General features: G+C 45.6%; 1 protein-coding gene across 3 annotated transcripts in view; it reads right to left on the bottom strand.

The window, feature by feature from the left end:
• Positions 1 to 12,445, bottom strand: part of LOC100631082 (homeotic protein antennapedia) — a 159,233-nt gene that overhangs the window by 99,185 nt on the left and 47,603 nt on the right. The window contains exon 1 of one of the 3 annotated variants that reach the window (XM_020867561.2): positions 2,242 to 2,945. The exons of the other annotated variants lie outside the window; for them this stretch is intronic. The gene's annotated coding sequence lies outside the window, so the exon portion shown is untranslated. Of the gene's footprint in view, positions 1 to 2,241; positions 2,946 to 12,445 lie in introns of those variants that run through there. 3 annotated transcript variants of the gene reach the window in all.

Raw genomic sequence — 12,445 nt, 5'->3', positions numbered from 1 at the left:
TAATCATATAATATCACAATATTCACGAATACTTTGGAAACTTTATGTTTCTTTGGAAAGAAATTTCAAAAAGATACAAGGAATAGATGAAATTTCTAAGTTGCAATAACACGACAATGTGCAACAGCTGCGATCGAAGACCGTTTACTCTAACGAAAAGACGCAGGGGTAAATACGAAGTACAGAGGTGCAACAGAGCAATTCAAGGCTCGAGCGTAGAGCGCACGACCGGCTGATGATTCAGCTTGGTTCATTACTCACGCAGCTTTTTACTTTAATCACATTAATGAAGCATTTAATCTCGCCGCGTGTTTTACAAGCCGCCGGTGTGTGGCCTATCTCAGCTACGTCGTTGACGAGGATTTCTCGCCGGTTACCCATGAAACCCTAACCCCCTCTACCCGTCGTTTCGCTCTCGTACCGGCTGGTTCCCGACGAACACGACGAGCCCTTGTCCTTTCGCTTTCATCCATCTTTGGATTATTATTTTCTTGTTCTCCCACCCTCCCGCGGTGTCCGCTAATAACCGCAGCTCGTTTAGGCCCGTTTACACCTGTACGCTCGTGGCAGCGTTCTTTATCTTGCAGCAAGCCAAGCACGCACCATTACGGTAATATATTTTATTACAGGTGCTCGTCTTTATGGTCCACTTATCGCCGCGAGAATATCAGAGCGAAGGTGTAATCGAAATCGGTAGAAAACCGGATTTCGTATCGACAGCTGCCTCGCACGGACACGGTACCGCTATCATCCCATGCCGATACAAACCGATTCATAATCGGGTAATTCGAATGATACGCGATCTTCGTTGTAAAATTAAGAAACCTACCCGGAAGAATCTCTTTGACGGAGGCCGCCATCTTAATAATCTGCGCACGAAACGTGCGTAATTCTGCTCGCTGTGGAGAGTTTCCGGTATAATTTATCGCGCAACCAGGCTAGACAACATCCTCTTTCCACTTTGACGTTAATAATAGTTTTACACAGCAGCCTTCCTTTATATCGTTTGCCATTCGAAACGTCCACGGAACGTTTGCGATTATGCTTTCAGCGACAATTTATGAACACCGTGGTCAACACCCCGTAAACAAAGCAGCGGCCACGTCCTTCGCGTTCGCCCATTAAACCAGCAATCAAGTGTTCCCGGAACTGCGTAAAAAATTCACCGTTCACACGAAAGAGACCGTGTACCGTGGAAACAAAAAGGGGACACGAGCGCGTAAGAGACGATGGAAACGTGATCGCGGAGGATACGAAGTCGCCGCGCGTTGTCGCGTGTGTATCGAATACCACGATAAAATCTGCACTCATTGTCCGGCTGATCAGACAATAAATTCCCGGAGCGGTGAAATTTTCGTAAAAAAAACAGAAAACGGTCGCTAGAGCCGCGCGCAAGGGCAATAGGTGGTTGAAACGCACGCGAGCGTGTGGCCGCGCGGTCTAGCTTCATTGTTTCCCCGAACGAGCAATGGCGAACGCAGCGGCGCGTCCGCTTGACATCGGTCGTAATGTAATAGGTACAGTGGGTTGCTTACATTATGCCGGGAAAGGAAGATGCACGCATGTGCTTCGCAAGTCCTGGGGCGGTGCAACGTCACTTACCTGAAACAATAAATTACATACCGTTACGTTGCGTACGTATTATATGCGCATATATAGGTAACTGACTGATTTACGATCGCCTCTGCGTAACGTGCGGCTCGTACATGTGCTTACAAGCGCGCTCGTGTACAGAAGCACCTGTACATACGTGTCTACGAAAGTACTATGGAGATCCCTTTCGTCCGAACCGACACCGATAGAACGGATGTTCCAGAAAATTTTTAATCGCAATGAGATATTCCTCCGTGGCTTTTTCATTTTGACATTGATCGATTTTGCCGCCTGTTAGCGCAATCTGTGTTCATTCTGAATACGATTGTCGTATCATAAGAGGATATTTGTTATTTGTGTGACAACTATCATAGGTTATATCGAAATCTAATTTTTCTATAAATTTTCTAAAAAGTTTAGGTAAAAATTCTCTGAAAAGACTGGACAATTCTAACTAACATTCTACGTTAATCGATAAAATTCTATTATATTAACTTAAAGAGCCATTTTCATTTTTGAACAAGCAAGTAGTTTATTTTTTTCACGATGACGAAGAAAATACGCGTAATAAACACGAGAACATAATCACATCAGCGGAACGTGGGAAAACCGTAGAGTAAAGCAACGAGAGATGAAATTCAAAGTTACCGGCTGAATATCAGTGAATCCGCCAAAATGCACGCAAGGTAAGGTTACGTTTCGGACAAGTGAACGTCGTCGGTATCCGGAGCGTGGCCCTGCATCCTTACATTCTCATTGGTCAGTGTTGAACGTACGCCTGCACTTATTGAGTCCACTGTACACGTGGTGCACGCTTCGATCTGCTGATCATGCTACCGGGTCTCGCGATGCACACACTGAGACACGTTATGCGCGCGATTCGAAACGAAACGACGGTTGCGGCATGAGCGCACGACGAAATGCCGGCAAAAACGATGTGCGAGAATCGATTCGAGTGACTCGACCGATAATCGCACGAGAGCTAGAATGTACGGGAAGAAAGCCGCTCAACTTCAATTTCGACGTGTGATCTGATCGAAGGACTGTGTGCGTGTTAAGTACGACGGTTGCACTAGTAACTTTGACACGGTATCAACGGTGTGTGATCACAGGATTTGTGCCGAGCAACGTTATCGAGACGGAACCAGGCGACAGGATCGACTATGCGGACGAAACGATTTCATCGATAGTGCAGAGTACGGTGACAAACATTGATGGCACACTAAAACGTCGGACGCGCGGAAAGAAGGAAAAGGAGGAGGACGAGGAAAAAAAGAGTGGCACGAGACAGACTGGAGACACCACATAAACCTTCCCGACCGCGAGCCGCCACATAAATATAATAGGGAAGGTAAGGCCTCGTGATGGTTGGTCGGCATTGCCCGCCGAACCGTCACGGACTCAGCACGTCGTATAGGTAGGGGGAATTCGCGCGGGGGTGGGGTGAGATGGGTGGACGTGTCAGGGGCAGAGTGGAGGTTGAAGAGGGAGGGCAGTGGTGGCCGACTCCTCTCTCTACACGGTGCAACACACGGCGGCGTGAAACACGGGGAAACGGTACGAATGATCGATGGGATTCTGCGCCGTTGCAGGCATGCCATGGGTGTCTATTCCCCACTACCTTTTGCCGGTGAGCTCGACGCGCACACCATCAAGCAAAACCCCCGCTCTTCGCAACTCACGCCGCCTGGTGGGGCGCGCGCACGTGGTGGTTCGCTAGAAACTTCTTCGGAATCGCCATAGATGACGCTCGGAATGTCGTCGAGAGCTGCGCCATCTACCAGCCAGACGGTGAACACAGTCGGTAAAAAACAGAGAGTTTTTTTCGAGAGAAATTTAACACAGTGAGAATTGGCGGGAAGAATTTGCTAACATGGATTATTGAATTTATTGATATAAATATTATATCAATAATTTGTTATACTAATGGTTTTAAGATAAATAAATGTCATTTACGGTGACATACTTTTCAATCGATTAACAAGTTTGAATAAATTGTACGTTCTAGCTAAAATTTTTCTGCTAGCAATACGAAAATGTTCGATTTCTTTTAACAGAGAAGTAGCTGTGAAATAAGATTGTACGTTTGAATAAACAACGTGAAAGTATGTATCATATCCCAGTATAAATGAAATGAAACAGGTAGTATACAATAATAAGCAAATTAAATCTATTCGTTCGATAGAAGTTTCACAAATATATTTCGAATTTCGTGTTTTCCAGTTTGTATAAAAAAAGCGAATAAAGTCCGTGACGTATTAAACGTGAAAGCTTTTGTAACAAATGAACCGAGCGGCGAATATAGATGGCGATTAGACTAAAAAATGCATAAACAACTGTACGCGAGCAAATTTCCAAGGTTGTTAAAGTTTCAGCTCGACTGGCGAATAGTTTGCACGTGAGTGAGTCGCGTTTTCCGCAGACCTACGACAACACACGCACCGAACAAATGTATTTGCATACAAATTGAAATTTTCGGTTTCCTTCTGTCCGTCCCTAATGTTCAACGAACAACGCGCGAATATGTGTGTCGCGAAATACTGTGCGATCGGTGCGTGTGTTTATTACTTGCGAATGCCTGTCACAATTCATCAACCTAATTGCGGCATTGTTAAACAACTCACGAATCGGTGGTCCGTGTATGCGTGGACTGTAACGCAGTCCGGCCTGCGTGCCGACGGGCGCCTCTAAAATGCTCAAGGCGAAATTTAGTTACGCGGTCAGCTCGCGCGCGCACACGCGTCCATAAACCGGGAACGCGTTAAGCATTCGTGAAATGCGATCGGAGGACCACCCGTACGTCGTTGCTCTTTCCATCGCATTCGCCATCAATATCCGCATTACGACGTTCGTGATCGAGGGACGCGATAAAAATGCCTGAGTGAAAGGTGCCCGAATGCCTTAAAAACGTCTCCAAGATTATACAGAGAAAGAGCAGAATAAAAGAAAAAAGACAGAAAATAAGAAAGAATTTTAAATTCCGTTGTATATATCACAAGGTTATAACTGAATGAGAGTAACGATAATCGCAGGGTAAAGGAAACGGAAAGTCGTGGTGCGAATGAAATTAATCTAGCAAAGAGTGACGGGCCGAGCGTGGAAGATTGAATGCCAGAAAGTACTGAAATTCCCAAGAACACGATCGTTATATAATTAGTCTCACTCGACCACGCAGTGGGTATCGTGGCACCACCAACGGGGATTCTACATTATAGTAGGAAAGTAGTGCAAAGCACGGCAAAGCAATTGATCAATATAGCGCCAACAACCCTTCGCAGCCACCCTTCTTCAGCTTCCAGTTCTCGTCGTCTACCCTCCCGCCCGCCCTGTCTCTCTCTCTCCCTCCCAACTCCCAACGGCGCAGAGAGAACGCACCCCCATAACAAGTTTCTTACTCATCTTTTTCGTTCAATAACTCTCCATCCAAGATGGCCACCGCGGTCGTCCCTCATTGGTTGGGGGAAGGGGTGGTCGCAGGGGTCTGTACGGGGTTTGGGTGACCCGAGAGGCGAGGAAACCAAGAGAGGCAGCAAGTGAGAGGGAAAGAGACGGAAAGGGAGGAGGGGTTGGTAGCAGTGACGCCATCTATCTTCCGTTGCCTTGGCTCGGCGTAACATAAGGCAAGATAAATTGCGGGATCTCCCGGGTTCTTGAACCTTTCTGGCAAATTGCATAAGAATATCCACCCTCCACCCCACCCGCTCTCGCCCTTCCCACCCCCTCCAACTGCCCTCGCGGCTCCAATGGAATTGGAATTAACTCGAATAAATCACCTCGGTGGCTCTCTACGGCTACGCAGAGTTGCTCGTCTCTTCGCTCGAAGGAGTTCAAATTTCTTTTTACAACGATGTACTGTCACGTCTCGTCTCTTTTTTCTTCTTTTCCAGTGACAACAGGAAATCGTTGTATGACTGCGTTGGCAAACGATGTGTAATTGAAGGTAATAAAGCGTCTTGTATCTTGCTTAAAACTCTTTGTTACGATACAACATGTTACGTAAGAAGAACGAAACGTCGCACGACTGTTTTCTCAAAGTTCGTACCTCTAATTATTGAGTAATTTTTATAACGACCAATATTTCTATTTTATTGGAATAAATAACGGACGATAAATTAATATCCTACATTTCGTATACCCTGATTTATCGCGGTCGTTATTAAATTTTTCAAAATAACAGCGTACATAATCTAAGGCTAAACACCATATTCGCTGTTTGCTTTGCACTTTAGAGGACGTGGGAATTACCTTGGTAAATAGCCGCGTAAAAATAATAACGCAATGTTAAATAATACCATTGTTTATTGCCCAATGAAAATTCGCATATTTCACAAAACTTCCAGCAGGCAAATAGAGGGTATTATGTCATGGCAATTGTAAAGGCGAAGAGTAAGTGGAAGATAAAACGATCGAATAGTCGTTGGCCACTACCAGGGTCATAAAGCAGTGCTGGCATCTGGCGGCATTCGTGAGAACAAACGAAACAACGCATAGAAGACGAAGTATTGTGTGCGCGGGCGCATCATGGTCCATTGATCGAAAGATATTGTAACTCTGTAAAATCAGCGGAAGACAAATTTTTAGGTCTATCCCGGAGACTTTATGACGCTTACATTGTCCCAATTTTATTTTCCGTTACGAGAAAAAAAACGACAAGATCGACTGACACAAATTCAACTAATTAACTAACCCGTAAAAAGACAGTGTGTGTACGAGTAGATGAAACTAGACAAAAAGCAAAATATACCTGAGAAATTTAGTACCAATTCCGACACAGTTTGGATGCAACATTTTCTCTGTTGTTTTTGCTATTAGATAAATAATAATATTTATAATATGTTCAATTTAATGTTCTATACAAATCCCAATAGAATAAAATAGTAATCTTAGTAGATGTAGAAATATCCAGAAATCGTTGATTTGCATGTGGCCGTTACGGGATTCCAACCCTTTCCTTTTGTATGTATTTCAAACGATATCTCAATTGCACGCCACACCATGATGAACCCCCACTTGGCTGTTTCAAGCGTGGTAGGGAACTGGTTATCATTGCCAAGTGGCTGGCTTTCCGTATTGCTTTCCGTATATTGTGCCAGGTCAGTAAATCCGAAACCGAGCTTTACGATTTGTTTACTCCACAGTGGGTTATGGGACCTGGTTATATAGCCATAGGTATGCGGGGGCCACGTGATCACGGCCATAAACGCGTCTGTTATGCGCTCGTAAACTGTGAGAGCCCCACTCGACGCTTACCGCTCACAACCGGCAGTCCTCCCACCGCGATAGTCCATCGTAAAACAAGCGTTTTACGATTGCTGCCTATCGCTGATGATACCGGCACCGTGCGGTCAGAAAGTACTTACGCCATCGTCGATATCGCCAACCTATACTATCGCCACCCCTAAAAAACCTATTCGCACCTCCTTTTCCTATCGCCAAAATTGAACATCCAGTCGACGATATTGACCTTTTTTTTCATTTCTATCGAAATGTCTTTATCGTATTTTACGTGATGTTAGAAACGATGATTCGAATTACAACGGAACGACATATTAAGAGAAAGAAATTGTACTTCATGTAGACATAATAAAGGGGTAACGAACCCGAATACGATCCACGTAATAGACCACACACAGGTCCGAAAGATTTACAATTCGGGAAGCGTGGAACAAAGTGGACCGGGACTGTTGGAAAATCTAGATGCTTCGAGAGTAGCCGAAAACCTTGTTGACCCTGTCATATATCAAAGAGAACGTATTGCGATCGCATGGTTCCGCAATCCGCGTAACCAGAGCGGCGTGGCACGGCGCACGGGTGTATCGGATAACAGATCGGCGTAACAGTTTCGCGTGGCGATCGGCGCGCCCCTGGCGGTCGGCGTCCGATCGACGGCTGGCCGTATCGGCGATGACGCTACGCTTCGCTACGTCACCGCTCGACGGAATGTAGCCCTGACGTCATTCGGTCTATAGAGAAGGATAAACGACGGCGTGTGCTTGTGACGTAACATCGAGCCTAGGAGAGAGAGAAACCCATGCCAGCCATACTGGCGTAGGTAGGGGAAGGAAGAAAAGGGAGCCATTATAGAAGGGGCGCGACTAGGCTGAATCCTCCCCACCGACCGGTCGGCCCACCGAGGAAACAGCTGTCAGCTGCGTGGAGTTGCGGACCCTGTCGTCTCACCCACCAACCCTCCTTTCCCCGTTACACCACGTGTCGGTGTGCGTTCGTGTATGCTTACTTGCCTGTTGGCGCGCGCGCGCGCGCGTGTCTCTTCTCGTTTCTCCGTCGACACAACTCTACACGCGATATGTACGTGTATTTCACCAAGCTGATGCACGCACACGAGTAAAAGGCAACCAGCCAGCCAGCCACCCACCCCCGATGTTAAAATATTCCGGTGGGCGAGCGAGCGCGGGACGGGAATAGCCCGGGAGAGTTATGGCCGCCTCCGAGACTCAAATAACTCTTTAATCCGCGGGCGCGTGTACGCTCTTCGCGCTCCTTTCTAACGTACGTCCCTCCGATGTTCTTTCTCCTTTTATGCCGCTTTCTTTTGGCTGATTTTCCTAGTTGGGCGCGACTACCGCGTGAACGTTCACGCCTTTGACTATTAGTAAGAAGTTTTAAACGAAGAAAGCAGTTCGTGAAAAATTCATCGAAACTCCGTGCGACAGAACATTTTCTCTCGCTTTCGTTTTCTCTTTTATTGATGCACGCTTCGACTCTCCACTTTCCACTTTCATCCGCTATAAATTGGCTAATTAAACTGCCGCTGATATACTCGCGTTACACTCTGTCTTCTTTACTGCTGTCTTTTATAATATAAGCTTCGCGTTACGTCGTGTCTTTATTCATTACCGTTTTGCACAATGTGGTACGCACCCTTGCTCCTATTTATAATGGGTAATCAGCACGTTCGTTAGTCGTCAACGTTTAAATTGGCCAGGAGTAACGCGAAGGACGCGGCAACAAGTGCTCGAAACGAATTGATCGACGTATTTATGACAAGCCCGGGCAACCATTGCATAAAAGAGCGGCGGCAAGCGTGTCAAAGAACCTATCTTCGCGATTGTAATTTCATACCAGCGTTGCTACGTGGCGTAGCGAAGACGCGCGTGGTATATGTTTATGATAAGCTTGGCAAACCGTAAAATAAATGTACGTTTATTTTGTTAGCCAAAACGCGGCGAGTTAAAAATTTCATGCGGAACGCCCGTATATTCCCAACGAAATTGCTTGATTTATCGCTAGATTACCGAAACGTGCTTACCGCGCAAATATTCTAAGTAGTTCTCGGATTACATCATTCGTTAAACAAATTTCAAAATAGTCTACAAAAACACGTGTCAACGTTCATTCTAGTCAAAATAAACATAAACAAGTGCATACCAATGTTATGACTTCTTATTATACATTCTTTTTTAAGTAAACTCCATCGATGTCATAGAAACGGCGCTTCGATTAAACGCAAAATGAAATGAAAATCCAGAAAGAGAAAAAGAAGCGGTAGAAAAAATTTTCCACGTAGCGTGGAGGGAGAGGAAGAGGCGCGCTGGTCAGTTCCAATAAAGAGACATCAATAAACCGAAAAAGGAATACGACGAGACGGTCTCGATCTCGATCGGCGATCTCGATCGGACGAGCAACGATACCGATTGAGTCGCGCGACACGAAGGTACACAGTCCGCGGGCCGTCGATCCCGTCACACGAATTTGTCGCGGATTAAAAAATTCCCCGGAATCCGGTCGTATTGATGCAACGTGGTCGACGGCGGTAATTAAATGCAACTTCGTCGTCGCTTTTTTTTTTTTGCTTGTTTCGCATGGAAATCGGTGCATCCCACGTTATTCCGTCCTTTTGTGCATGTGTACGTGTCCTGAGGAAGGAGGGCGCGCTCGCGCGCGTCCACGGGCGTGTCAGTGTGCACGCAAATTAAATATCTGAGGTGGTTCGCGTGTAAGAATACACACGTTCGCCAGGGCGCCAGAAAGATATATCGTTCCACCAATTTGTTCTTCGTGAGGAAATCCATTATTAGGCGAAGCACGAACTTTTGCGACTAATTGCGAGCGTTGTGTGCACGCGGGCAACACCGCCGCCGCCGCCGCCACGGTGAAACTTCTGGAACACGAGCGCCGCGCGTCTACGAATCGCTCGGCTATGCGTAGACGCAAAAATAATGTGCTCATAGGTCATTGCGACATTAACGATTCGTTCGCCGATAAGTGGCTAGCAATACGCCGTTTAAAGACACTTTACGATCTTTATTCGTGGCTCGATAAGCGAACGCTTACTTTCACGTGCTCCGTTTTACACCGTTTCGTGCGTTCTCGTGACCTTTCCTTGTTCGATAAGCGTCTTACGCTTCGAAGGATCTTAGCTGTAGCTTTTTAAAGGCCTGCGGAAATCGCAAATGTAATAAAGGAGCCGCGGTGCCGATCCGTGACCGAGGAAACACGAACGATGGTCGTTCTTGATAATAACGAATTGCTAATGCGGTGAAACTTGGGTAATTCGAATTTTAAGCAGAGAGTTAAAATTGTCCCGGTTCAAGGAAAGGTAAATTCAACTTTTCAAGTTCGATTAGTTATTTAAAAAGAAAAAAATGACAATTTACTTGATACAGTGCGAGGACCAGGAGTATAGTGAACGAAGGTGAAGGTGAATATAGGTAAAGTGTAGATATGTGTAACATATATCTAGCTCCCTAACCCTTCCAAGTTTTAGAGGCAGCGGTAATCAAATTGTTATTCATAGAAGCAAACTGCAATTTGCAGAGGTTGGATTTCCTGGTGAATTTGTATTCTACAGATAAAATAAAAACAGATAAAATTCGGGGCGAAGTAAGTTTATATTTCAGTTTGTTGCGATTTTCAAGTTGTAAGGTTCGAATTCTCGAATCTCGAATTTCTACAGCAATATGATACCTTCTTTCGCGTCTAATGATCGAATTAAATGATGCGGCAAATTTCGAAGGTCTTCGGAGAAAAGAATAAAAAGCAGTGGAACAAAAATCAGCGACAGTTTTTAGCTGGTGGAATAAAAGAGAAGTAGTCTCTAAGAAGGTTAGGTGCCGAGGAGGAAGTCAATATTATTGTCCTTAGGTAAACGCGTAAAAACTGGCAAAAGACTGGCACCAGTAAAAAAGGTACACTCGTCGATCGTAGCTAGAACAAGGACGAGGATAGCCCCTCTCAATGGCAATGGTAGATAAGCGAGGCCTAAAAAGGGCCAGCTTCGAAATCGTCTCGGTAACTATGGAAGGTCAAACGACAACGAAAAGTCAGGAGGAACAACCGCAGCACGCTGTAAAGCCATAAATCTACGCTTTGGCGTTTTTATACGGCTGAAAAAACCTGGAAAAAGAAGACCCTGTAAAAAAAGAAGAATGTCCAATCGAACAAATCGTGTTGGAAGTCGTAAAACTCGTTACAAAGTCATCGTACTTCTCCATTGACGAACCAAGTCCTATGCTATTTTACGGCCGATTCGTGATAGATGGAAAAACCAAAAGCCCGTACAAAATTCCTTGTTTCTACCGGCACTCGAAATAAATAAAATGGAATTTGATTGAGGGAGCATTGTCAAATTTTATTTAATTAGTTGATAAATTGGATATATTTCTACTACTATACGAAATAGAGACAATTGAAACGCAATTTGAAACGACATCGTCAAATATTATTTAATCGATCGCTAAATCAAATACATTAAATACGAATGAAAGATAAAAAAACCTGATTATGAAATCGCTGTAAAACATTGTTTAACCGATTACGTAATCGAACAGAATATTTTATGTTACTAAATAAAATAGAAAAATTTAGTCTGGATAGTACTCGATGGAAAGCAGTTTGTTAGAAACAAAGGAGTTAAATAGAAGGATCATCGCTTCGTACGTGGAATTGAAAGGGGCGAGCAGCAATTGACGCTCGGGGGCGTCAACCTGCACTAAATAAATCACGCTGATCGACCCGGTGATCGGTAATCAGAGGAATAAACCAGCCAGCCGTACGATAAGATAGACTCGGTCGGTGCAATCCGGCGGGATAATTATTTTGCTGCATCGGTCAGGTAAACTTATCACGCGATGCTAGATAATCAAATCTCCGGAGCACATTTTCGTGCAACGTTTGGAAGGATAAGGTAGTGGTGGGCCTGGCCGGTCCAAGGTCGGGTCGAGCAGCCCCTGCACTCATAAGCGAATGAGGACAACAGTCGGTCATCGTAGCGGCCGTAAATCAAGCGTTGGCGTTTTTCGGCTGTGCTAGCGCAGTCAAAAAAGAAAAAAAGAACGAGAAAAAAAGGGAGGCGTCGGGGCAAAAACTCCGCTCTGTCCGGCTTGTTATAAGCGGTCCTCCGCTCGGTTAGCCAGCCGGATGGCGAGGCAAGCCTCGAGCGTGGGGTGAGGTGGGTCTTAAAACGAGAGAGTCGGACGCGACGGATACAACGAACAGGGTGAAGAGAGACAACGCAGAGAGAGAAGAAGAAGAAGAAGAAGAGGAGAACTTTAGCAGGAACAATGCCTAAAGTCACGGGGAAGAATGCGGTCCGTCGGGCTACACGAGGATACACGAAGGAACTTCGTGGGTGCCCATTGGTCTCCCATCGATACTCTTCCCAACGGGAAGACACACGCGCTCTCTTCCCGACCGGCGACAAATACATCGGAGAATTTACTGCTTCGCCGATCGTTACGTCATTTGGCCTCTTTCAAGTGAACCGCGCGGCCGCGTTGCTCTCGCGACTCTTTGTCGTCGATCTGCTTGGGCGAGAAGTCGACGCCAATGACGTAAATGACGCCATGTTGTTTCGACGATTATCGTTTTTTTAATCGCCGAACCACGTGGA

This window comes from Bombus terrestris, chromosome 18 (assembly GCF_910591885.1).
Source record: "Bombus terrestris chromosome 18, iyBomTerr1.2, whole genome shotgun sequence".
Lineage (NCBI taxonomy): Eukaryota > Metazoa > Arthropoda > Insecta > Hymenoptera > Apidae > Bombus > Bombus terrestris.
This window is presented reverse-complemented; position numbering and strand designations above follow the sequence as displayed.